The sequence below is a fragment of the Anser anser genome (assembly GCF_964211835.1).
Source record: "Anser anser genome assembly, chromosome: 2".
NCBI lineage: Eukaryota > Metazoa > Chordata > Aves > Anseriformes > Anatidae > Anser > Anser anser.
The window spans coordinates 55,499,713-55,527,314 of NC_139721.1; the positions used below are offsets into that span (position 1 = coordinate 55,499,713).

The 27,602-nt window shown below is 38.5% G+C and overlaps 1 protein-coding gene and 1 long non-coding RNA gene across 3 annotated transcripts in view; both read left to right on the forward strand.

Moving 5' to 3' along the window:
* GNAL (G protein subunit alpha L) overlaps window positions 1-27,602 on the forward strand; it is a 193,310-nt gene that overhangs the window by 135,038 nt on the left and 30,670 nt on the right. The window lies entirely within an intron of this gene.
* On the forward strand, window positions 9-24,530 carry LOC310895386. Its single transcript, XR_014580646.1, has 2 exons — window positions 9-22,193; window positions 23,145-24,530. It is a non-coding gene; the product is annotated as an uncharacterized lncRNA (long non-coding RNA).

A 27,602-nucleotide genomic window follows, 5' to 3' on the forward strand; every position in this document is an offset into this window, starting at 1 on the left:
AAGTGTTTCTTTCTATGGAATTAATACCCAAGAATGTAATCATTTCTAAAAAGTTATGAAATATATTTATATTCTTTTAAGATCTGGGTGTTCGGCAATGCAGCAATTAACATTTTATTTCTCTGTGTAGCCTGAGCATGTATAGCAAAAGTAATTGATGGCTTTATCATAGTCTGCCGTTATTACACAACTAGATATTCTGCTTTAGATACTTAACAGCTAATAAAGGCTAATATGAAAGGAAAAATCAAATTAAATAAGTATCTGTATTCCATTTGAAATATATTTACACAGAATAATTTCAGTTGAAACTATTAAGTTTTAAAAAGTTAGAACCAATCTAAGGAAAATGCTCTGTTTTAAAGTCTATGACTCAGTGCTGAAATACCTGTTTTTTCATATTTCACTAAAGCCTCTGAGATTTTTACCTAACAGAATGCATACCTGCTTTACTATTACGTCTCTAGTGTATTCTCTGGGAAAAAATGATAAGCAGTATTTCGTTCAAGATAGTAATATGTTTGTTATTCTCTCTTTCATATAAATCAAGTCAAGCAGTACATGTGTCCATAAGAGTAGTAATCCTTGAACAGGTTTGTCTGATTGGGAATGTTTGGAAAAGAGATATGTAGTAGATTGTGAAGGTGCAGATCACAAATACGTAGTACATTGATGAAAATAGATTAATCAGGAAGTACTACATTAACGTGCCAGGGCTGCAAAACTCCGCTGTCCTTAGTAATAACCCAGCTCTGAATTAGACTTTGACCAAAAATACACATTTCATGTGAACTGCTATTGCGAAAATGTGTACTCTTACAGTTGCTATGTGATTTAGGGTTTTCAGAGAACACACTCCAGTGTGTTATGATTTGTCTAATTGGCAGTGTGGTCAGCAACAATACCGCAAGTCTGTTGTAGCACTCAGTGTTTTGTTTTTCTGTCCTCTCTGCTCCCAGTGCCTAGGCTCAAGCAGAGAAAATGGGCTGTGTAGCTAAAGGAATTGTGTGCTTCTGCCACAATGGGGAATTTCGGTGCCGTGGGTTGTATTTTCTTTTCCCTTATTCCAGACTATTCTGGGGAAAGAGAAGGATCCAATAATGATTCATCAGCACATGGAAGCGAGGGAAAATTGCATATGTGTAGGAAATAACTCATTTGACCTCAATGGATTGAGCTTACCAAAGCTCAAGCATTTGCCTTGCAACAGTCCGGACAGGCAGTAGTTCTGTATAATACAAAAAAAAAAAAGTTGTCCTAAATTGTGGTTGGTGGGTCTCCCCTCCACCCTTGCCCGCTGCTACCACCGTGGTACAGATCTGAGCTATGCTTCCTGAGAAGTCCAGGCTGACTGTTCTACTGTATCTATTAATACACTCAAATAAGACCTCAGACCAGTAAAATAGAATAATAACATGTATTTAAAGTAAATGAATACAAAGCTTACTGTAATGATCAGTAAAGACATGTATCTCCCAGTCCTGCTCTGGAAAAAGCCTATTTTAAAGGACCCAGCAAAGACACTGGATTATAGTATTAATGGCACTCTATTTTCCCTTAAAAAATGGTGCCTAACTACAGATTTCAACGAGAAGGCTGTTTCATGGTATGTCCAAAAATAAAACAAAAATTGGGAAAAATGTGGGTCTAGAATGAAATCCACTCTTCTGAAACATAAAATTAAATCCCACTACTTATTTTCGTAAAAGCTTGAAAGAAGATTATTGTTATTTTTTCTGTATATTTTCTCCATCTCTTCTAACTGGCTTTCTTTTTCTGTTGGCGAGGTCATTCACTATTGTACTTACTACAACACTTGCATAATCCTCCACCTTCAAGACAGTTTATGAAATAGCGTTTAATACTTAAATATCCTTTAAACACGTGTGCTTTATATTTTGTGATCTACCTGAAAATGTAAAAGTTAAGCAACTTACCCACGTTTTCAAGTGTTCAGTCTTGGTATGGAGACTTGAAACTCAGGAATACCTGTGTCGTTGATTTGATCAAACAGCCTTTTCTTCACAGGTGTTGACGTTAATATAATGAAGTGTAATCTTAACAGAAAGAAGATACAAAAAATGCACCTAACTTGTATCTGCCCCTCCATCATTCCTTGAAAATTAAAATGGTACTAAGAGAGTCAACGAAAATGAGATTTTCAAGCGGTTGTATATTTGCTGCATGCCTGTGTTTATGTATTGCACAGCAGCAGTAGCTTTACCAAGAACACCTCTGTGTTAACATTAGATGTTATTCAGAGTGCTGAGGTGAGGTCAGCCTTGTAGCTGAAGCAATTGAGACTGGGTTAGAAATACAGTACTCATAAGCACAGATGTTTTCTTACGTGAGAATACTTATGTGAGAATACATGTAGAGAATACTGACAGTGAAGATGCTGTCCTTCTGGTTCAGTAGGTGTGGATGACATTTCTTTTAGAACCTGTCCGTGGTCATCTTTAACGGGTGAAGAAAAAAGGGGAAGGAGCATAATGCTGATACACATGCTTGCTGTGAGATATTTAAATATCTACATTGTTTTCATTGCACAGGCTTTGGGACAAAGCATCTCAGGTCATCAGCTAAACCCCAATCTTATACCTGTTAGCGCAGGAAGAACGTTATCAGTATGCCACTACTAATTTCTATGCTTAAAAAAAAGCAAAACAAGAAAAGTCCCAACTTGCATTAAAAATATCGTTGGATTACAAGTTGTATTGCTGACTTAAAATACTGAAATGCGTTATTAGTATGTTATAAAGTCAGCAACCCAACTTCCTGACTCTTAAATGAGTTACCAATACAGTGTATTTTAAAAGAGTTTAATTTGGCTACAATACTTATCTTCTCTGTTTTTAAAACTTAACTTAATTTTCTTTATTACTCTGGGAAAAATATTTTTCTGGAAAGAGAGGTAGTAGGAAGACACAAAGGCAAATTCTTTATTTATATTGGGCCTGAAAGTTGCTTTTCTTTTATCTTTAATGCCTTTTTAAATTACCGGGATACCGATCTTCCATGGAAGTGAGAATCAGGGCCTGCTTGTCGGGCCATTTTAATATTCTGATGTGAGTGCTGCATACATCTGCCCTTCTCAGCATCATGCTAATACACAGTGTGGTGTTTGTAGCAAATGTGAAACTGTGACTGAACAGGAGGTCAGACATTGTGGTCTGACAAGGGTAGATGTATCATAACCAACAATCTGAATTGTTCTTCATCACTAACTACGAACGTATTTACGTAATTCTTGTGGGGGTGGAGAATATCTGTTATCAAACTTTTTTTTCCTTAATGACCGTCATATATTTCTTAGAGAATAGTATCATAGAACTGGCAGGTTATTGTATGTCCTGTCTTCTGATTTAGTGTTTCTTTGAAGCTAAGTTTCAAGTTTAATTTCAAAAATCATATTTAATTTTAAAAGTTGATTTCATTTCATTGTACCACCATTCAGCTTACCTAGATTTCAGCAGGTTGGTTTTGCTTATGATGATATTTTTTTTAGCTTACTTTGGTTATCTTTAACCTACTTTAAACTGCTGAGATTATGTCTATATTCACATACTTTATATTCAGCAAGTTCTAGCTCTATAAGGGACTCTCAGATTGTGCTTTAGTGCTGTTTTAGCATTGAACCATCTAGCATATAAATTGTAGACCAAAATACCTTCATTAAAAATTTCTTGTCATTCTGGATCGGTTTCCTAAAAGCTAAATAGTTTTCTGTAAGATGAATACAACTCTTTTTTTTAAAAAATATTTTATTTTCTTCATACTTGTTGCTTAATGTCAAATTTTATTGTATTCATGGAAGGGAACTGCCAGCAAACTGCCTTGAATATAGAAGACCTCAGCAAAAACAAAGATCCAGTTATGGTGACCTTCATTTAAGAAAAGACAAAGATTTGATGAGTTGGTTATGTGTCTTCATAAGTATGTTTGCATCTTTTAAGAAAATTAATGTCTGTGGCAATGAAGAGGTATAAAATTTTGTTTTACAATAACATACCATGAGGTAGAGTTACAGGTTGTTACTTCCTGTTTGATAATATGCATGTAAGTGGGTTGACTTCATTCTAATGCTAGTTTTCTGCATTCAAAGTCCCTTTTCTTCACTGCCAACCATACTATGCACTAATTGGTGGCTTCTTTAGCAATCCCAGAAAAGCTCTTGCAGTTACATTTTGCTTGGAAATTCATACATGTGCCCAATGACAGCAGTGAAGTTGAAGAATTCTGCAGATTGTCAGTCAGCATCGGGGAATATCGGGGACGGTCTGGTGACATACATGTGTTGTCTTGATAAAGTAAGAGTTGAGTTATCTTAGTTTTGGTTGCTCACATGTCAGTTTGCTCAGCTGACTGGGTAAAACTGGTTGCAGTGATGAGACGTAAGGTGTGGGGATACTACAGCACTTAGGCAGTATCAGGGAAGGATAGTGGTTTGTAGATCAGAAGAGAAGAATTAGGGAGAAAAAAACACAAAAGCAGAAAATCCAATTCTTTTTCTAGGTCATACACAGTTTGCTCAAGGCGTCTTTTCAGGAAAAAAAAAAAAAACTACTACTTTAAGGTTTACTGGAAGCTTCGAGAGTTTTATTTTGTCTCATTGCATTCACACAAAATAGCTGTGTGTGTGTGTGTGTGTGTGTGTGTGTGTGTGTGCGCACGCGTGTGGGTGGCCCTAGCTGGAACGGTTGTACTTTGCTCGCTGTGTTCCTCTGTTGAGGAACTAAACCAAGGGCTTAAGGGAACAGTGCCCTCAGCCAATAGTTTATCCCCATTTGACTACCAATCTTTTTTTCCTGATAAAAAACGCCACTCCTGATACACTCAAGTGTGAAGGCCTAAACTGGTCTCTGTACAAACATTTGTGCTAATAAAACTTGATTATGCAAGTTCTCAGAAAAGCAAACACAAGGGATATGAACTTGGCCAAAGAAAATTGATTTTATATTTGAGCTAATATACATGCAAAGGACACATCTCAAGTTCTCTTTCTTTGCAGTTATTCTGTCTGAGAACTGTTTCAGCCAACCTATGAGGCATCTGTCCTGGTATTAGGTGAAGTAATTAAAAAAAGTTTTTTAAGTTGTTGTCCACCATCTCCTGAAGTGTGAAAACTTTTTCTTTTGTTTTCAGTCTCTCTTGAAACCAAGTTGTATTTCTAGGTTACTGTGTTCTCTCCTAGATACAAGGCTTAATCATTAGTATGGACATAATCACTCCTCAATTCCCTCTTGCAGTGTGAGGTCAAAAAGCCTTCGTTGTCATTATCTGTGTCTTTTGTCTAGCATATCACTTCAGTCTTGTGTTGGTACGTACACAGGCTGCATTCATGCCTGTAAATAAATATATGCGTTAGTGCAATTCTCATACCTTCACTTAGTGTGGCTTTGGGATTTGCTGTTTAATACTACTTCTAGGGATTTTCCTAGAATTGGCAGCTTCATACTCCAAATTGGATTCTGCTAAAGCTCTCACACGGAGAGGTCACAAACAGGCTGTGTTGACTCAGTGGCAGCTAAGTCCTTCCTGTGGTGCCTTCCCAAAACCAGTTTCCAGTGATCCTGATCCACCAGTAACACTGCTGTTGTCCTCAATATTAACCTTTTCAAGACCAACGTCCTTATTAATTACTAATTCTGTCTCCTTTGAAAGTTCTGTATACAGTAATAACTACCAGTGTCTGTACGGCAGCAAGCAGCTTCTCTCTTCTGACAGTGTGGGAGGCCTCAGCTTTGGTAGTTAAATAGCAGAACTGCTTCTATTTTTTTCATTTCTCCTTATCATTAGAGCATAGGAAGGAGATACTTTCCATCATCTCAGCATTTTTGTTTGTTTTATAATTTTCGCTGTATACAGGATTAAATCTAGGGATTATGCCCTCCTGTATGTATTTGTTCCCGTGCCTCCCCATCGTCATACACTGTTCAGTTCTAATTCAAGATCATTGAAACATGAGGAAAAATAGTGTCATGGGCACCCTTGAGATCTGAGTTGAAATTTTGCTAAAAAATCCTACAAACTACTTAATATTTTACATAAAACTGTCACTGGTAATTGGCTGTATCAGTTAGTGACTGATTGTTGCAGCCCGTCAAAGATTTTTGACATATCTCATGTCATATGTCTTTGACAAAGTAGATACATGGAACTGAGTGCCTTCAGTTGAATTTGTATACTTTATGGCTTGTCCCAGGTTTCTTCATAGTACTGTGCTGTAGGAGTAATGCAGACAGTAGAGGTCACAGAAAGACACCTTTAAAAAAAATTGAGACTTCCCAAAGCTGAGGAGGGAATTCTGGTAGGAAAAATTACTTTTTAAGGAATTATATATATGCTTAGAAGAAGCGTTGCAGCCTGGTGAAGTACTGAAATGCATTAGCACTGCAAATCCATTGGTAACCCACACTGTTACCGGCAAAATTACATGTGCCTTTTATAGCGTTAAGAGCAGTGGCCTTTTGCATCTCTATGCCTAAACCCATGCAGTTGCAGTCTTTGAACATACAAAAAGATGTCCAGCCACCTACCGAGCATCTCCCATTTGTGATGGTAACTGCTTATGAACCACCAGAATCAAAACTGTACGTGAAGAAGGAAAAGGTGGTTGTGATACCGTAGTGAACACGTTGCTTGAAAATGATCCCATCTGTACATCTTCTGTGGCTCATTCCCTGTGGCATCCTCCCTGCCACTGGGGATTCCTGGAAGGGGGAAGGGACCACTGAAGGGACCTAGAAAATTTCCTCATCACTAACTTTCTCTGGGAAGACAGCCAGCATGAGACCAAAAGAGTCTGACCTGGTGTGCTTGCATGCCGCATGACAAAGCTGCAACAGAAAATGTAAATGCAGTTACTGCTGAATAAGCAACTGGTGTTTTCGAATTTACATGGTTGTATTATCTGAGAAATCATTATCAATCTGTTAGCAATCTATTTCTGCACTGACAAGTAGCAACAATCAATAATCAGAGTACCTGCACCATCTAAGGAACAGGTGTTAAGGAGCTTAAGTCTTTCATTTTTGTCCCTGAAAGAGCAGTATTGTATCTGTGTGTTGTGACACCATTTGAAACAAAATCCAAAATGATTTCCTTTCCCTTGCCATCTCTGTGTTCGGATGCCCTGTTGCTCCGACATGCACCGCCTGCGTGTTACCAGTCCTGGTGCCATGCCTTGCTCTTGTTCGGACCATGCTGACTGCACGCGGGAAACAGAAGCGCTCCTGAGAGGGAGTGCTCACATCCATCCTGGAGCTTGAAATACACAGCCTGGGGTTTGCAGAGCTCTTGTTGTGCTTTCTGATAGCTGCCTACTTTCAAGACGCCTTGGTGCTTCTTCATGCGTGTCTTGAGAAAGTGAGAAGGCATATTGAAAGGGAAGTGGACCGATGAAATATGGCTGCTGAAACCGTGTTTTTGTTGTGGAAAGGAAGAGAGCAGAGGGAGAGTGGGAAGGAGTAGCTGAAGGATTACGCAGGAGGAGAGAAGTCGCCTTGCATACCAATCAAAGAAACATGGCTGAAATCTTTTTGAAGTGCTTTAAGCACAGTTGTAACATTTATTTTCAAATGTAATAGAGTGTGAGTGTAGCTTCAGATTCATATCTGAAGCATGCTTTTAATTGGCAGGTCAGAACCAGAAGGTGTGAAACAACTCAGGACCCCCTTTCATCTTTGCTTTTTATCTTTAATAAATTTCTCTCATCATAATGAAATAATAAGTAAATGCAGGTCTTTGTATAGATTAAGGTAGACACACTGGTTATAAGCTAGATAATACATTTTTTAAACTAGTGATTCTTTTTAACCTTGGTAATGGTTTATTAAGTATAGAACTTAATGTTTTTTACTTAGAGAAAAGATGAAAAGTATTAATCAATGGTAAATGTTTCATTCCTCGTGTTACTGAAATTTTGATTGTGATACGTGTAAATTAGACTAATAATTTTCTTCCATCTAAAGTTCACTTCTGTTTATAGACAGCTCACTATGACGATAGAGTTTCTTCCTTTTTCTTTATACAGCATCACTTTCAAACCATACAGAATTCAGCATATAAGTTAGAAGCAAATTGTCTTTCGTTAACTGATGAGCAGGTTTCCTCCACTTACCTGATTTAAACTATAAACTCTAACCAGACATAGAAAAAATGAGAGAGGTTATAATTATAGAGTAATTATTTTAGCCTTACTGATGAGCCTTCTAAAAGAGGTATTTGCCAGATAGGACAAAAGTCATTCTGGTGTGTGTTAGGCTTACATTTTTCACTGTTTACTAACTATCAGACCACACTCTTGAGAGGCAGAATTGTGGTTTCTTAAAATACACACTGGGAATTTTCTGAAATAACCATTTCATCTGTTGTGAATTTTTGTTGCCGTTCCCCTTTTTACCCTCACTCCTGAAAAAATACCATCAGACTTAACCAATTCTTTCTAATTTTATTAATGAGAATGTGACCATGATCATATAATACTATTATTTAGAAGTACAAAAATGTGGAAGAAGAAGCTGTTGCAGAAACTGCCAAAATACCTTTGTATTCCCAGTTTGCAGGAAGTAGCAATATGAAAATACCATTCCCCAATAGTATGGCATATGGGCATGCACCCACCTCTTCTAGCCACCTGAATTAACAAGTGATTTCTAGGATAAAAAGCAACAATATCTCTCAATTAAAAAATAAGAGAGAAGATAGGCTATATACACGGGACCTTCTCCATCTTCTAAATATTAATACGAAAAATTATTTTTCCTGTTAGCTACTTACCATTGAAGAAGCATTTAAGCAGCCCTAGATGGGATGCTCAAACATTAAACTAAACTGTACATTTTCCCACATGCTTCTGCATGCATGACAATGTTTTCTGCAGTGTTAGAACAGGCAGAAAGTTTGAAATGGTAAGGCAGAAAAACATAAAATATTCCTTAACCTTAATCTGAAGTAGTAATATAGTTGTACCTCTTAAAAAAAAAAAATCAAAAAAAAAATCCTTTTACAGATAAATAAAATGTCCATATTAGAATTTAGGGTTATTTCATGTCTGGTCATCGTAGAAGTATAGAAGTGATTGGTTTCACAAGAACTAGCAAAAAATAATGCTTCTGATACAGGTTTCCTTTGCCATACAGAATATCAGAAAGTTTTCTGTTACCCACTATGACAACATACGTAACTTTAAATGCAGCAGTATTAAGGTTTTCCTTCTTCCTCTGCATTTTAACATTTATGAAATAAGTCAGGTCTTCCTGCCTTGTTTTTCCAGACAAGAAGTGAATGGTTGCGCCAGGGGAGGTTTAGGTTGGATATTAGGAAGAACTTCTTTACCGAAAGGGTTGTTAGGCATTGGAATGGGCTGCCCAGGGAAGTGGTTGAGTCCCCATCCCTGGAGGTCTTTAAAAGACGTTTAGATGTAGAGCTTAGTGATACAGTTTAGTGGAGGACTTGTTAGTGTTAGGGCAGAGGTTGGACTAGATGGAGGTCTCTTCCAGCCTAGGTGATTCTGTGATTCTGTGTTTACTCCTCTCTGATACATTTTTGCCAAAGCAGTCATTGTGGCAAGAATCAGCTACAACAGTCAGAGAAAGCAGTCAGTAAGTATTGATGAGCATCAACTTTTGGAGTCTAAAGGCCAAGCAGAGTTTTGACAAACACATGAAAGTATCTGGTTTTGTTCTTGTTTTTTAAGATGTTTTATTGAACATTCCTACTTTCTTTTCAAAATTACAGCAAAGCTGGCTTTTATTCTACTGAGGAAAGAGTTCTTTCCTCTCCAGTCAACAATATTTTTCATTTTTTCCTGAAAGCCAGATGAATGCTGATTCCATGATTCTGTGATTCTTAATTTTTTTCCAGACTCTTTGCACACACATTGTTACGGTAGGTGTGGAACATGTTTCTCTGACAGAGCAACTCAACTTCATTTGGAAATAAAATCCACTAAGCAAAACTGAGGATTGCAGAGATCTGTCAGCTGAGCTCATCTGCATTTACTTTTCTGTGTTAGTATCTTGTATTTAACTCGGAGATATGTTTTTCCATATTCCTTCTGCAGAGTTAAACTGCAGGCTTTCAGAGGCTTATATGCATTTACAATACAGACTTCAAGCACTTTCAGAGCCCGAGCAAAACCCGCTGAAGAGCCAGCACACTTAGCATCAGCCTCAGTGTGCATGCTCTCCAAGTGTTGATGTCCCTTAACCCAAAGAAAGAGCCTTCTGCTGTATGTGTTGTTAAAGGGGCTGTGTGTACTTTATATCACAGCAAAGAGGATCTCTTAGAGGACAAGAAGCAAAGAGATGCAGGTACAGGATTTGAGTCGGTGAGCTGGCACAGTGGGCCAGTGTGACTGGTGAAAAGTGGCCAGCATCTGGGATGTTGAGTGACGAGAAGGGACTTCATGGAATTGGTTTCATTAAGGGCTGTTTCGTTTGAATTTTGTGTATTATAAATAATATGAAGTACTTTTCAAATAGAACAGTATGAAATAATTTGGTTGTTAAAAAGCAGGCCTTTGAAAGTAACCTTGAAAGTTGATGTCTAGCTAGCGTACAGGTAACTACCAGTAGAGAGAAGCTTTAAAACTGGAGATTTCCCTGATACTGAACCAAGGAGAGAGTAAAACTCTTAGAGTAATCATGCTGATACAGCTTAGCTCTAGCAGTCTTTATTGTGAGTCATTGCTTGGTGTCAGTGTCACAAAACTTCTTCAAATGAAATAAAACTGCAACTGTTGGTTATCTAGAATCTGCATGCAGGATTTATGAGTACATTTCAGAAGGAAGTTGTAGGTCATTCTGTCAGCTGTAGTGTTATTTATATGCTTTTCTTGGTTTAGGACTGTTCCAGTGTATGCATGGGAGAAAGAGTAAAGTATGACCACAGCCAGCTTTATTATATTGCAGAGAACATTTAGAGTCACATATTTGTTCCACTTCTCCAGTTTCTGTCAGTTGATAGGGAGTTTAATTCGATCTGTTCGTGTACAATTCATTGTTGAATGTGTGCATCTTCTCAATGGAAAAGATCAGCTGGTTAAAGAATACTTTAGCCTATTAATAAGCTTATCATTATGTAACACAAATGTATTTTAAATTTTTCTGTGGGATTTTTTTTCGCTGTGCTCCAAAGATAAGTGTGGTTTTTGTTCTGTTGCCTTAAACCTAACCTACTGTGAAACATTTGTTTACATAATATTATATAATACAATAACTGTATAATAACTATAATACCTGTAAGTTGAATATTTAAAAAAGAAGCAAGAGCAAAATTTAATGCCAGGTAATATGTGATGCTGTCAACTTACTTATAATTGGGGTGTGACTTTCCTGAAGCTTTACATACATTTTTTCTCTTAGGGATGGTCAGCTTTTCTTTTTACAAGTAGACAATTTCACAACACAAGATAATGAAAGACCAAGAGTCATTTTTCTTCCATGAGGAAATATTCACTGACCAGACTCTGCATACATGGGCTCCTCTGCACTTACATACGTGCCCAGCCTTGTTTATGTTAGGATCTACAAGAAGCCAGGGCTTGGGTGGTGGTGTTTTTCTAAATTAGTGCTACACCAACAGATTTGAAAAAAAGAAAAATGGTGGAATGCAGAAGTTAAGAAATAAGAAAATAAAATTAAGTTTATACTGTGTTGGAAAAATGTAGAGGCTAAGCCCCTGTGCTTAAAAAAGAAATTTTACACCTCAGACTAAACGAAGATGGGGTCTTGGTATTTATCAGTTTGGTTGTAATCCCAATTTTAAGGTAAGTCAGACTGGGAGACTAAGCAGTTTAACAGTGTCTCTTTACTTCTTGTAATTAAATTAAATCTAATTTTGTTCCTTTTTAATACAAAACAATAATGATACTGCCAGATTTTTGAAAAAGTTTATTTGACTTCAGAGAAGCCATTTCAATTGTGTCTATTGTAGAAGTATTCTTTCTGATTTAATTAGAAATGTTTGTTATAATGGTGGGTTTTTACACAAAGTTTCATTTGAGCATAAATTAAGCAGTGGAGAAGAAAATATGTGTAATGTCTGTCAGTAGACTTCCTGTGTAATTGACCAAATAATTGTCTTCCAGAGCAAAATTTTAAAATGTTAATTTGTTCTAGAACTAGTTCAAAAATTACTGTTTTCTTTATTTTGCTCCCTTGAAAATTCCTCAATTTGTAATCGAAAAAGACAGATGATCTTAAGCAGTTACCATACTTCACTGCCAAACACGAAAAGATGAATCTTGAAATCAGTTGTATTGGTTTTCTGAGAAGGGTTTTCAGATTTAGTCTCCTTTCATGAACATTGCCAGGGATCTTGAGGGATATATTTTTATTTTTCGAATACTTTATCACAGAAATGAATTATACTGAATATCCAGATAACATTTTAGTACATTTTTCTAACTGAGGATTGCTGACACATTTAATACATTTCTTGACTCGTTGCCTTCAGCTCCTTCCTTTTTCTTTTTTTTTTTGGCTGTATAAAAGAAGGCTTCCATACCTTTCCTCTGGTATAAAAGAAAGTGTTGGGAGTTGGGAAAATCTGCATTCTGGACATCAGCATTCTGCAAGCGTGATGATACAGATACATTATCTATTTCCAAACACTTTGTGAAGAAATGTAATGATCAGCATGGCTGTAATTTCTTGGATTTATATACTGGCACAGCTATGTCAGACTTGCAGTTGCTTACACTACTATATCAAATTATCAAAAAATAGGTTGTTAATGAGCAGCAGAGTGTCAGAGTGAGGAAACTGCTGTAACCACTAGGGTTTGTTCTATTTAGGGAATACAGAAGCAAGCTGTGGTACTAAAGGGACTTCTTTATCCAGTATAACTTCTGTCTTCATTGAGTTTGTTGGCATGTTGCCTCACATTGTAAGGATCTTAGAAACTTTTTTTTTGATAAATTTACCATATACTAGATTTTCTCCACTAACATATTGGATTCTGTTTTGAAAAGCTTTTGTATAAAGAAACAGATGCCAGTTAACAAACATTTACTACATTGTACGAAATTGGCAAGCCTGGTTATGAAGCAGTCACAGTAAACTATAGCTCACTATATCAGCATTGTTACTGCTGTTAAAAAAAAAGGGGAGGAAGACAAATGTAGTTACTAGTTTTCTCTCACGGTTTCATTTTCTGTTAAGACATGCATGGAGGTCTTTTGGTTTTGTTTTTGTTTTTTTTCCCTGCTCTAACTTGCATTATGCGCTGGTTGCTCACCTCACCTCATGCTCTCTAGTTGGTAGGCAGCTGGTGTTTGTAGGATTGTCACTGCAAGGTGAGAGGGAAGAGATTGTGGTGCAGAGGGAATGCAGAGTGCACGTCGCTTCCATGAGTTCCAAACAACACAGTCAACAGCTGAGGTTTTTAACCTGACAGTACTTTAAAAGTAATCATCGTCAAATTACCTTATGAAAAACTGGCAAGGGTGAGACCTCTATTAAAGCTTATTCAGAGAAATTGACAGCATATTTATAAATACACAATTCTGTACCTCTGGCAGGGAGCTCATCATAATATACAGTACGTTGAAAGAATGATTATATGATGATTAAAACTGATTTTAGGAATGTTCTTACATAAGTTGTAAACAAGTCATACCAATTTAGAGTGTGGAAAAGAAGAAGAAAAGATTGTAGGTGGGCGAAGATAATAAATAGAGGGTTCCCAAGTAAGGTAAAAATAATAAAGCACTAAGTATTTTTAGGCAGGATTGAAGAGTCTTAAAGCATTGGACCTTGCTAGTAGTCTCTTACGTCTGTTCTATGAAGACATAATTCTAAACGTAGGAGATTGCACTGTGACAGGCTTTTTAAGCTATGTCCTGATGGAAATGAGCAGAATGGACATGGAAAACAAACAAAAATACCTAAAATCCTGAAAACAACTAAAGAAAACTTCGCAAGATAAATCTGTTTCCACATCGTATGAAGAACACAATGCAGATAAATGTTCAGAAACATGAGTAAATACACTGCTGCATTCTGAGCAGCTTGTAAGCCTGGCTAAAACACAGTTAGAGTAAGTGAGGTTAGCATTGTTATTGTGAAGTTATCATGGACTTAAAGGAGACCATGAAAACTGAAATATAGAAGGAAGTGCATTTAATGACAAATAAAGAGTATTCAGAAAAAATACTAATATTCTGAAGACATTCTGTGAATTTTAGAAAGGGAATAACTGAAAGGCCATTCCAAAATATTTAATCTTCTGAACCCTTCAGAGCATGTGATGAGTTTAAAACAAGTGTTTTTCTCCCCAAGCAAGACTTGTTTCATCTCATCTAGCCTCGTTGTTCCAGAAGATGGTTATCTTCTGCAGTAGCTGCGAGAAGCACAACTAAACTTCTTTCTGGAGGAAAAAAAGAAAAGACTTTCCCAGTGAAAGGTCTCACTTTTATTCTGCCTTTCATCAGACTGACTGTAGTCGTCTTACTTTGTGGACCTCAGAGTACTGGGGAAAGGTTCTTCTAACAGGTGTGTTACTGTCCTCTTTGTCTTGAGACAGTGCATAAGCCCACCTCAAAAAAATGGGCAAGAACACTTCGTATCCTTCTGTACCTCGTCAGAAGTCCCTGAAAACCTGGGAAAGAGACTAGACCTTCAGAAGACTTGCTTGCTTTCTGCAGCCCCTTGCAAATTACAAATTACCGATGTTTCTCCATTTTCTCTCTCAAACTAGAGACAGAGGCTTGTCTTGTTGTCACACTGCTTTGGAGAGATTTCAACATAAAACCTACTTATATTCTGCAGTTTATAAAGGACTACAGTATCACCTTACCTGTACACAACAGTTATTGCAGCACTGGCTGAAAGTCTTCTGAGCAGAATCCTGCACGTGTAGGATTGCATTTGCGTTGCCCTTTTGCTCTGTTCCAGCGCACAGATCGCTGACTTACTTGTGGTCTTGATTTGAATTACAACTGGATCTCTTTTTGTTTGCCGACATTTGTATTTCCCTTTCTTCTCTCCCCTTACTAATAATATCTGTGGATCCATTTCTTTGCTTTACCTCATTTTGTTTGTTCGTTGTTTTATTCTTGGCAGATTGGCCATTTGCTATGACATGGATCTCTGTGCTCTTGAGATAGATAGGTAATGTGTCCGCTTGGTCAACAAACAGTGAGGTTCACCTGTCTACTTGGATATGTAAAGTTGGCTCGTTTTACCTACTATTTGTTCCCAAGCTTCCTTTGACTTTTTAAAATGATTTTATGCTTTACTATTTAATGTAATTTCCAGAGGCAGAATACAGGGGTGTTTATTCAGAAACTGTCATGTATCTGTAAAGACTAGAAAACACTAGCATTTTTCAATCAATTGAAGTCTTTGCATTTACATACTGAAGGAAGTTCTTATCTCTATTTTCCTACTGTATCCTGTTGGCGAACAGACCATTATCTGACCCATCAGATCTAAACGTGAAATTACCTTTATATTGTCTAATTCAATTATATTTTTCTACTGTTCATAATTCGTTTTTTTTTTCTTTTTTCTCTGTAAGTATCTTAATAGAAGTCTGCTTTTTACGTAATTCATACTGTGGTAATTCCGCTTTATCCAGACATGTGGCTGCTTCTCCATACCTTGTGATGAAGGAATAGTGTCATATGTAGCGATTTGCTCGATAAGTGCTAGATCTAGGCATGCATGATAGAGACAGCATTGTTTCCAGAGGAACCACAAAAACAAGTATACAAAGGCAGGGAAAAAAAAAAAAAAGGAAAAAGAAGGAAAAAAAAAAAAGACTTCTTTTCATTTTAGAACAAATTCAGCAATACAGTCAGTATCCCGTGCATTTTGAAATGATTCCGCTTCCTACTAGGAGTCAGCCATAAATCCAGTAGGGAAATAATGGCAGCTGAAAACCGTAGTGAGTGTTGTGAGCATTTGCAAACCCTTAACCATATCCCTGAGAGGATTCAGTGCAGTGCATCTTGGTACTCTCAGCATATGCTGCAGATTGTTTTCCACACAACAGTTCATAACCTAGTGGCAGAGAAGACCCCAAGATCTTTGTGGTGCCACCTCACTTGTAAGGTAAGCAATATGTGCTCATTCTGCTGATGTTATCAGACAAAACATACCAACAGGAGAAAAAAGGGGAGAAATCACCGTTTCATTCAGAACAGTTTTCATTTTTTTACTAAATTGATTCTTGCACTATGATTCTCAAGTGAAAAGAACTCATCAGGAACCCGCACTGAAGTATGCTGGAAATTCCCAAACGTCGCATAGTGTGCATAAATATTCAAGCTATTCACAATTTGAATATTACTTTTTATATGCATTTCTGCTTCTATTGTTGTATAGTTTAAAAGTAATTAGGTAATATCGCTTTTTCTCAGAGGTTGATGACAGCCTTGGAGAAATAAAGTAACAAGTAGAGCCTGGTTTCAGTAAAGAAACTTCCTAGAACCGTAATACCTTTAAATATTTAAGTGTGAAATGCTCTTTTTTCTGTACGTAGCTACCTTTTCAATCGAAAGGATTGTTTCTTCTCCAGTTGTATGTCCTCAGCTGAAATTCTCAAAACCTATAGTAGCCAGCTGGATTAAGTACTTTAGCTTTTTTTCTGAGGAATTCGAGGAGTCCTTATTTGTTCCTCTGTCACTAAAAGGTGAATTAATCAAATCCTAATTGTTTCCCAAAGTGAAAGCAAAGAGGGCATTGAAATAAATCATCGAGGCCAATAAGGACTGTGAAGGAAAGAAAAAATATGGAATTATATTAACCCTCAAACTAAGAACAATAACAGCAACAAAAATACTCAGCATTGACAGTGGAAGATTTTGAGCAACGGGGAATGTGACAGTGGATTGTGTGTGGCATGATGGGGGTGGCTGGCCGTGGAGAAGAGTTGCTTCCTCCTATCCCCAGCTCCTCCATTGCCTTCTTTGTTCTTTGACGGGACCTCCACTTGGCTTTTGCATGCAAGCCCTGTAGCTGCTCACATGTTTAAACTCAAGAAGTTTGTCAAAGCATCGCTCCTCTGGATTAAATGTTGCAGGTACCCATTCAGTACCTTACTCATCTCCATCTTCAGTGCTCTGAGCAACAAGCGACCTCCCAGTTGCAATTTCCTGCACTGAAAATGACATATTTTTTACATGTATGCAGTTGTATGAGGAAGAGTGTATTTATTACATATGTGCAGGTAGTTCAGAAGATTTCTCCCCCGAGTCGTGTCTTCCAGATCTGCTACTAACTTGAGAAGGTAAGGGGGCTCTGGAAATAAGCTGCTTTCCTTCCTCCTCCCTACCTCGCTGCTGCACTAAATGCCAGTCTGCCTTTTCATCCCTCATTTTGCCTTCCAGTCCCCTATGCCACTTCCCCTGCACTGATGCCTCCCTGAAGCACTGTTTCGACTCTACTTCATAAATATTCCACAGATTATTTCGGGTGGTGGTTTCCAGAGGAGTGTGCTGAGATGTGGTATAAAGCCAAATCTGCAGCTTCATACTGGAGTCAGATAATGCCAGAGACATTATGCAGACTTTGAAACTAAGTGTGCCAGTCTAGTATTATGCATATTCCTAGAATATCTTAAGCAGCAGTGTCCCTTCGTTTCAAAAACAACAACAAAAAAATCCTTGCAGGTCACTGCATGACTTTCTGTCTTTGTGCAAGATTAAATTAGAAGTAAATTGGTTTGGGTTTCTTGGAATGACCGTGCTTATGTTGCATTGTATTCTGTTCAGAAAGCTCAAGGCTGGTTTTTGCTCTGACAGTGTAAATTGTCTGATTGTGGTAAGATAAAGCAGTATAGAAGTTGCTTTTTTTGCTAATCTTATTTGACCGTCAGTTTTACAGCAGACTTGGTGGTAAACGCATTTAGTACAGTTATACAGGTTTGGGGATCCTTTGGCTATTTTATTTGTAATATTCAGTCCTATTTGAAGAGTGGGACTAAATTCAAAGCATTCCTCCTCTTTTTTTTTTCTTTTTTTTTTTTCTTTTTTCAATCCCGTTCCCTCTCTTTTGGAAATCGTGGCATGTTGCATTGTCTTTATCTTGGTAGTTCAAGCTAGAGTGAGATGCATTTCTAAGGATCAGTCTGAACCTGCAGTACAATGCACAGAGATCTGAATGGCTTGTTGTCAGCACCAGTTAAAGATGCTGTGACAAATCAGCAGAGGAGTGGGGGGAGGAATCAGTTTACAGCTAGGACAACTACAATGGCAGTTGTATTGGGAAATCAATGTTCTCTTGGTGGTGGTTTTTTTTTTATTATTATTTTTATTGCCCAAATGTCAGTGTTTCTCAATAGCTTGCTCATATGAATAAGAGTCCAGGGAATTCTCCACGTCCAAATCATAGAACATGTGCTATTGTTTGCATTCTCTTCAATTTCTGAGCTGCTTACAGCAGGCTGTAATCATGTATCACGCTGGTTTTTGGTCTGTTATGCATTATTTCAGTTTCTTCTGACTTTTGTCTTCCTTATTTACACAGAGGAAGCAAAAGGGCAAACTTCGTCAGGAAAAAAGTGCTTAGAGTCGTAGCTTTACTCTGGAGAATGCATTATCTGTTTTGGCCTTGGGGTAGTTTATCCCTGTGTTTCAGTTTACCCATCTGTGAGAAAAGGTGTAGTGCCTTCCTTAAGACCTTGTAAAACCCGTTCCGGTGTTTGACATTAAAGGTTGTTCTGCAGGAGTCATAGGTTTTTTCGGTACGGTGCAGTCATAAGTATTGGCTTGTCTTTCCAATCGCTGTGAAATAATTGTTAGTGCTGCTCTTTGCCAAAGACATCATTATTCTGTCTAGAAAGTATCAGGACAGCTTCATTACTTCCTGGAAAGTGTTTGGTGCGGTACAGGTACAGGTCTGGTCCTTCTCAATTCTCTTTGTACAGCACATCAAATGAACTCTGCTCATGCAGCTATAGATGAGATCAAATTACAAGTTTGGGAGAACTCATAATAATCAGATTTAGCATAAGTAAATATGGCCAGAATCTTGTAGTTCCACAGTGTATTTTAAATGAGTTTTTATTTTAATACTGCAAATGTTTTCAAGTTTTTAGAAAAAGTTCTTGCGCTGGCATTCATGATAAGACTCATGATAGACAACATAATCTACGATGCATAGGCTGTTGCAAGATCCCCTGAACAAGAGGGGGAAAAATCAGAATTATTTAGGAATGTTTTTCCCTAACCAGCTCGACTCCTTGTCCACGCTGGGAAAATCCACCACGTTGGAAAATGGTCAGCCAACAGCTTTGTCTTTAAAGTGCATAAGAGCCTGTGTAAAACATGAGTGATTCAAATGTCATTAACTACCACTTTCCCTGTCTATACTACCAGTAAAATTGTGTTCAGTGTGTTTTTTACTGTGTTTCAAGTGTAGACAAAATCCAAGTTGTTCCTGGTGAAACATGTACACCAAAGGGCTTTTAAACTTGGTGAGTCTATGACCAACATAAATGCTTTATAGGACTGTCAGGGACAATGTAGATATTATGTAGATATTTTCCAATAATGACCTCGAGACTTGTTTGCTGTAGACTATGTAAAATCAACATAATACAGCCAGCCAAAGTTAGGAATCTTTGCTCCCCTCAGTAGACAGATGTCTTCGTGAAGGATGCTTGAAAGGAGCCAAGCTAGATGATAGGAATGCACCCGTGTGTGCTTAACTGAGTGACGCATACTGTCTTCCAAAGGCTACCCACTAGCTAGTTAAAGCCCTATTTCAGAAGTATCAGGGAAGGTGGTAAAACGGTATAGCCACTGCATCTCTTAGAAGAGTTGATCTTGTGGCTGTTTGCCATGGATTTCCAGTGATCCAGCAAGCCTGGAGAGAAAGTGACCGTTCAGAGCTCTGAATTGTTAGATCCAGCAATCTGCCCCTCAAAACAAACAACACTGTATAATCTGCGGTCGTTGCATTTAGAATAGATGCAGGGAGGCGTCTCTTGTTTTAATACATAGAGTGCAGGTCGTAGGTGTTTGAACTGAGTGTCCTTTTGTAGGACTGACTGCGAAGATTATATATGCTGTTCGGTATCCTGTTGATTAAACGATACTACAATTTCATCTGCCATCTGTCCATTTTAGGCTTGCTAAGCAATAGACCCCGATGGACTGTGCTTTACAGAAAGGCTTGCCCTTTTCTGAAATGTTATAGTGGAAAAGGATTGTGAAAAGAGTCACCCCCTTTATCAAATATGGCTATGTTGGTACAAGGTCTCTTCCTAAAACGCTTTTCCAGAGAGGGTCTTTCTAGCGCTGACAAGGCCTTAGAAAATCATACTCGGTGATCTCCCCCACCCACAAGCTGTGGTGGAAACAACTTCTTGTATTCTTTACAGCAATGCAGCCGTCATGTGTCCTTGCTTCACGCAGCCAGAGCAGCTGTGCTCTCATGTCCAGCTGTTTGCACCATCTACTGCAGATGGTACAAAAAAATCTCCTTGGAGTTAGAGGAGAAGAAAGAGAGGACTTGCAGAAAGAAAAGAGCCTTTTCATAAGCGTTAGAAAGCCTATCACTAAAGCACAAATGATTTTCTGTGCTTTTTAGTTCAGAAATATCATTTCCTTAAGCTGGCTCAGTCTTCTTTACATTTTTTTTATTAGGCCCCTTGTTTGAGCTGACCTTTTAAAAACCTCTTTTGAGTAGCTTTGATTTTTATAGAGGAATCCATTAAGGGGTAAGAATACAAATAACACAGGGCTTCACTGCCATACAATATTTCATCCTCTTAAAATAATTATTTTCTTTCAGTTGCTTTCGTTGGTAGTTGAAACCTGCTAGGAAAAGATCTACATATTTTATTTGTGACACAATAGAACTGGGAAAGTAAGCAGTAAATAATAACGACTCTTAACATAAACTTACTTTCCACTGGTGAGGCTTATACTTTTTTTCTTTGTCACGCAGTGAGGAGTCCCAATGTAAGTCATGTCTGCATTGAAGGTTTGCATGTGGACAGCTTCCAGACTTGTCACCAGCTTTACAACCGGCCTTGCTATTTTTGCTGTGGATTTTCCAGCTGATACTAGAGACACTGCCCATGTACTGGCTGATCTGTGCGTGTGTCGCAGCTAGTCCTCCAAAACTGACTAATCTCTGCAAATTCAAGGGTACCTCTTCTAGAATAAATTCTGAGGGCCAAGAAGTATAGCAAAAACAGTCATATACTTGAATTATACAGCAGCTCTTTACAGGAATTACTGATTGCACATGGCAGAGTTGCACAGACCAACATCTGCGTAATTCACAAGTATACAATGTTTTTGTTCGATAATTGCTTATCAGTGCAAAGATCAGCCCCAAATTACAGTAAAAAATAACCTTTTCTGGGTTGAGGAAGGCCAAAACCAGTCAAACTCCAAATCACTTCCCAAACCGCTTTCCTACCCATTCTGGTGCAGGTGGTGAGATGACCTGCGGCAAGCCCTTAAAGTTGCACATGTAGATAGATTTTGGTCTCTGTTTCTCCCCACACTTGAGCCCAAGGCATGGAATTGCGGTAGATAAAGCCTTTCGCTAGCCCCAGAAGAAGGAAGGTGGTTGAATACATCTCTGTATCCCTTTGCTTCGTCGGCCTCAACTCTGCAGCACATGTCCAGATGGCCACAGGGCCTATTTTGCAGCTACAAGCTAAATCTCACAGCAAGCAACTTCCTTCCATCAGTTAAGAGCGTGCATAAAAATACAGAATTCTTTCCTAGAAAAAAAAAAATCACCGAAAACTTTTCTTCAGGGAAACACTATTTCACACGGCAGCTGGGAGAATGCTCCCTTTCTTTTTGTGTAGGGCAGCCAAAAATTGTGGTCCTAAAAAGGCTGTAATATATGAGAAAGTACGAGCCTAGACGGATCGAGTATGAAAGATCAGTATTGTTTTCTCTTCCCCTTCATGCCTTGTGTATGAGCTGAGATGGCAATGGGTGAGAAGTAACAGCCGCCCCTCCAAGGAGTTATGAAAAATACTGGCATGAGCTGTTAAACCACTTAGAAATATAATAGCACAAGACAATGAATAGGATTAGAGAAATGTGGAAGTTTGTAGAATTGGTGGCAGCGGTTGACCGCTTAAATCCACCAGCGGATCTTGTTCATAGGGGAAGTTGGAGGAAAGCTAGCTATTAGTACTACTTTGTTTGCTCTAAAGGAAGAGGGCCCAGCAGAAGGGAGCTTCAGATAGCAGCAGTGGGCATTTTGGTGTGTATTTTTGGTACAGCTTCGACGAGGTTTCTGGAACGGCAGCTTAAGTTTAAACCTTCATTTGGGGTTCTTGGTTTGTTTCATTTTGTTGTTTTGTTTTATTTTTATCAGCGCTTTCCATGCCTTCTGTCTTTCCTTTTCTCGGCTTTTCTAGCTGCTGATCCAGAGCAGCATGCTTTTATTTTTAGGTATTTTAAAACTTTTTTAAAAGAAGGTTTTTACTTGTCTAGAAATACACTGTCTTCAGTAATTGCTTATCAGTGTGAAGCTGTCAGTTCGCTTTCATGCTTTTATTTCCATTGCCTGGCTCAGTAATAAGGCAACAGATACGATTAATGTTGTTTTAAATGTTTTTCTTCTCCTGGCCAGGAAAGGTATACATTGGAGATTGTGATTTATTTTCCAGGATCTTTTATGACATTGCACATGCGTTTTGAACAGTACGCTAAGGGGAACATTTAGAATAATGTGTCTGGCAGCTTCCGTCCCAGTCATTGTCTAGAATTGACGTTGGAAAGCTGAGAAATGCTGTAAGCATCGGGTAGCTTGTAGTACATTTCTAAGGGTGCCGGTTAAAGATGCAGCCTACCCTTTGTAGCTATTGGTAGGTAGGAAAATGATTTTGAAATGCTTCCTGTATTACAAACCGTTTCGCTCTTCAGAAGCAGGGAAGGAAAAAGGAAATCAAAAATGTAATCTGGCCATACGTAAAATTTAGACACGTTTATCCTGCATATGGTGTTAAAAACTGAGGTGCCCTCAAAGAAGCAAGAATGCCTTTAGAGATTGGTATTTACAACCATTTTCTTTGCCTTTATCACAGTCACAGCTTACTAGCTGGGAATCTAAATAAGAAGTCAGCTGAATATACACATTGCTAGGTTATCTCATTGCTAGCTGCCTGCTCTGTTTATCAAGCACTTATGTAACGTTCTGAATTACATTAAGGCAGGGCCAAGCGTTGTGTTCGCATGCTGCTATCCTAGCGCCGGTAGGAGAGATGAGGGGAGCAGCGTGCAGTGCGGTTAAAGGGATGGCTGCCTCCGCTCTCCTGCCTCCCCGAAGCTCAGCGCCGCACCGTAGCCCCACTTCGCTGTGCAGCAACGAGGGTGCGAGGCTGGGGGACGCGAGGATGGAGGCCCGGAGCCGAGGCGAGGAAAGCAACAAGTGCCGGGTTGTAAACATTGATCCGAATGCTGTCAAAGCGATCTGCTTTTGGAGGTGGACCAGGGATTTTCAATATGTGTTTATAATCAAGAATGTAAACAGCATTTCGTGTTTATATGCTCCAGATACAAAAAGAGGCTTTCGAAGCTCTGATTTGAACTCTTTAAAAATAAAAGAATTGGGGTAAAAAAGCAAATGACGCTCCTGCTAGCATTAAATCATACCATTACCTCACTCGCTTCCTCTCCCTCTCTATCACACACGGTTGCTTACAGATACTGCTCCAGAGCTTCTGTTTTTCCTTTTCGTGCTTAGGCGATATCCTTTTTCTGAATGTGCGTGCATGTGACGGGTTTTTGTTTGTGTTTTTCCCCCTTCGTGGGACGTAAAAAAAGGGTTTTGTCTAAAAGATGTCTTCAAGTTAATGATTCTCTGTTCAATTACAGACCTTTTAACATTAATACACCAGAGCACTTTCTGCGTAAATGAGTTGGTATAGACTCACTGTGACCATTACTTAATCCTGTAACTTGTAAGAAACTAACTGTAGCCAGTCTGAACTGGTTTCGGGATTTTGTTTGAGTTTTTTGGTCAATAAATCATAACGTCTCATGAGACTTATGAAAATTCCTTTTAAGCCATGGTAGTTGCTAAGTAATGTCCCTACTTGGATAACAGTTCAGATACCAATCCCTAAATTGATAGCTTCCAAACAGACTGCTAAATTTGTGCGGGGAGCCTTTCTGGACAAAGCCGGTCAGTTTATTTGCTGTTTTTTACAAGATTAAAGCCTTGAAATCTCTCTCTGCTTAAGCTGCTGATTGCCATCTAAATTTCCTGAACTTAAAAGTTCCTATCTGAAATAAAATCTGAATCCCAATTTCCTTATCGTCTTCACTACTTGCTCTAAAAAGTTTTAAAGAAAAACAGGCCGCCTTTTTCAGTTTGGGAATTTTATCCATCACTTCAGTGTTCCTATCTCCGCATTTAACCATTAAAAAACAGTGCATTAATACCAGGCTTAGGCGACGCCTGCTTCTGATTCATTTTTCCCCTGAAACTAGCTCCAGAGCAGCTCGTGACTCTCTTAGACGTGGTGTTAAAAAGGACTACCTGAAAAATTCCGGCTGAGAAAAATAAACTGCTTTTGTAGAAAGAAAAATAACCCCTGACTTGAACTTACTTTGGTGTTTGAATTTTAAAATAAGCTTTAATTTTTTTCAGAGAAAGGTATAAGTCAGGTTTGAGTTGGGATATGCATGTAAATATTGTTTAGCACAGAGGTGGGTTTTGTGTCAAAGTTTGTAACATCAGCATTTCGTGACGGACATACATAAATTATGTTTTTTGTGACACAGTGAGGTTTGTATAGAACACATAAAAGCTGTAAAAACAAACAGAAGGGTTGTAATTTTACTGTAATTTGCAAACTAATTAAGAAAATATTTACGGCGTTTTCCCTAAAGAGGCATGGGCACTGGTAGCCCTTTACTAATTTCCATTCTAAATTCTAAGCATTTTTACAAAAGCTAGTCTCACTGTTCTGCGTTTTCAGGTAAGGTAGCAATAAACCACCTTAAAAATAAGCGAGCCATATTAAGCGTTATCTTTTTTTCCCCCTAACGGGCATCGACTGCAGGCTCGAATTTAGCTTCTCCGCGGCGCGTTTCACGCCACTCGGTGAGATGAACAGCCCAAGCTGCAAAATCGTACGTCGCTCACCCACTAACAGGGGCCTTCTTTTCTGTGAGTTTCCATAAATTAGATGTGGAGCCAAAGCAAGCGGAAGCTATTTTTAGTGCAGCAGCAGCACTGCAGAACAGAAGCTGGCGGAGCGTCACGTGTGTCAGGCTGAATCAAAGGGAGTATCCCAGCAATGTGCTGTAAACAAAACAAGGGCGCTGGCAGAAAACAAGCTTCAGGTACCTAAAAAACCCAAATCAAAGCCTCACGCTAGAAGCAAATGCACTAACTTAGGGACTGGGTTTCTTAGGAGATTTTCCTATTTTGAAAACATGCGAGCATAATAATAATTCTGCGTTTCCTGGTGTCCCATTGTCTTGCTTGATGCAGCCCTTACCAAGAGGCATTTTATTTAGAAATCTATTTTTTGGCTGAATATTCTATCCAGTGTAGTTGTTGTCGCAAGACACACATGCATAGCAAAAGCAGATGCAGCTGCCTGCATAGCCACTGCGCAGGGGATGTCCTTGCCGCGGAAGCACTGCTTTGCAGCATGTGAGAGGCTGCTTTTCAGCAAGGAGGAGAGGAGAATGGGCTAATACTTTATTCGTACACTTGAATCGGATTCACGTGTTCAACTGTGAAGTTTTCCCTTCATAATTAATTTTTTATTATTTTATGGAGTTTTTGCATGTAATACACCTGTCCTCAGCAATTATACATTAACCTAAGTAAATACTCACTGAGCTTTTCAAACATTAACTTTCATTTACGTTTGCTTTGGTTTCCACGTGTCTGCATGCTTTTGAAGGCACAAATCTATTTTGACTCAGCAGTAAGACTGTCTTAAAATCACTTGCAAAGTCCGTGACCAGAGAGCTCGCAGCAGTCAGTAAGATCAGTTTATTGTTACTCAAGCAGTGAGATGCAGCCTTTATGAACATAAAAAAGGTGTCAAAAACTTAGATTGCAATTGAAAGGGAAAAAAAATCACGCTTTCCTTCTCCCTGAAAACCATCTGTTTAGGTCCTCTGTCAGTCCCACAAGTGCATGTATTTTAATACAGTGGGGTTTGTTGGGGTTTCTCTTTTGGGATCTTGGGGATTGGGACACTGTTTGCTGCTTACAGTAAATGTAAATAGCTGTGAAAAAGGTGACCTAGCAAAAGGATTTCAGCCTGAGAAACCTGAATAATGCAGTATCCGTGTGATAGCAGCCTGTGCAAAAAAGGTTTAGGTGAGATTAATACACAACAGGCACATGAAGACAAATGCAAACATCGATGCCAGTTATGTCACTATTGGCACAAAGGGATTCTTCAGGTGCAGCGAGTCCTTCTTGTTGCCTCCCTGTGCTCCTGTGTTTTTTCCCCTGAGCCAGGGGGGTTTGTTTAAGAAATCCGTGCTCCCCGCTGCCTGTCAACACCTGCATGCACTCCAGTGGTCCTTTGCACAGCCTGAATGTCAGCTACTTCTGGTCTGACCGTTCCCTTGCACAGAGGTCCTGCCACCTAATTCCAGTATTCGTAATCTTTCGTAATACTTTGTACTGCAGGGGAAAAAATCCCCTAAAATGCAAACTGCAAAACATTCTCATGTGTGGTTTTGCTAGAATGGGCCCTACCAGCCTCAATTGTAGCTTTAAAAAAAAAATAAGCTGAACACATTTTAATTTTAAATAACTATAAATCACAGGAAAAGAGTCTGTCTTGACCTGTAAATTTAATGGTGTTTTTAGACCTCAGAAAAAGAGAATTTGGAGAGCACAACGTGAGTGTGATTTTGCTGATGCTAGCAAAAAAACAAAAATAAAGGTATGTTTTCTGTAACAAATAACTTGCTGGTTTTTCTCGTAAACCAAAGTTAGTAATCACCTATGTGTTTGTGGCCAAATGAGGTAGCCTTTGCAATGCTGAGGCTGCTTACAAAGTGATTCTGAGTTGCGTGTATTACAACAACCAGGTTTCCTGTCCCAGCTCTGAGAGGAAACCAAAGCACACAACAAGGGTGGGGAATCTCTTACTTGCTGGATGCCAGATAGGCCTCTCAAACACACAACCTCGTGTTATCAGTAGTATGCAAAATAAACAAAACGGTGTGCCTGTGAGGTGCGATGAGGCAAAGTGGTGTGTCATGTCCAGCTCCCATATTATAGCTTCTACCTCCCAGTTCATCACTAAGGAATCGATAAAGTATAAAGCAGTTTTTACAAATGAAGTATATAACAAAAATTATGTATTTATTCAGAAATATTGCATTGAGTGATGTGAAGTGATGTGAAAAAATTGCAAGTTAAAAAGAATAATAGTTGTAGTGAATCTGCCGTCGGCAGGGGAACTGGAACAGATGCTTCTTTACTGGGATATTATGAAATCTAATCTTTCAGCAGGTCAGTTATGACATGTATGTAAATAAAAAAAATTATAAAAAGCTTTCATATTAACATATGGCAATATAATTGAAAAGGAAGAGGATTTCTTGAAAATTTTGCTGGTTAACATATGACTGCTTAAATTAAATTTGGCTTATAGGGCTGTTTTAATTATGTAGTAAATTA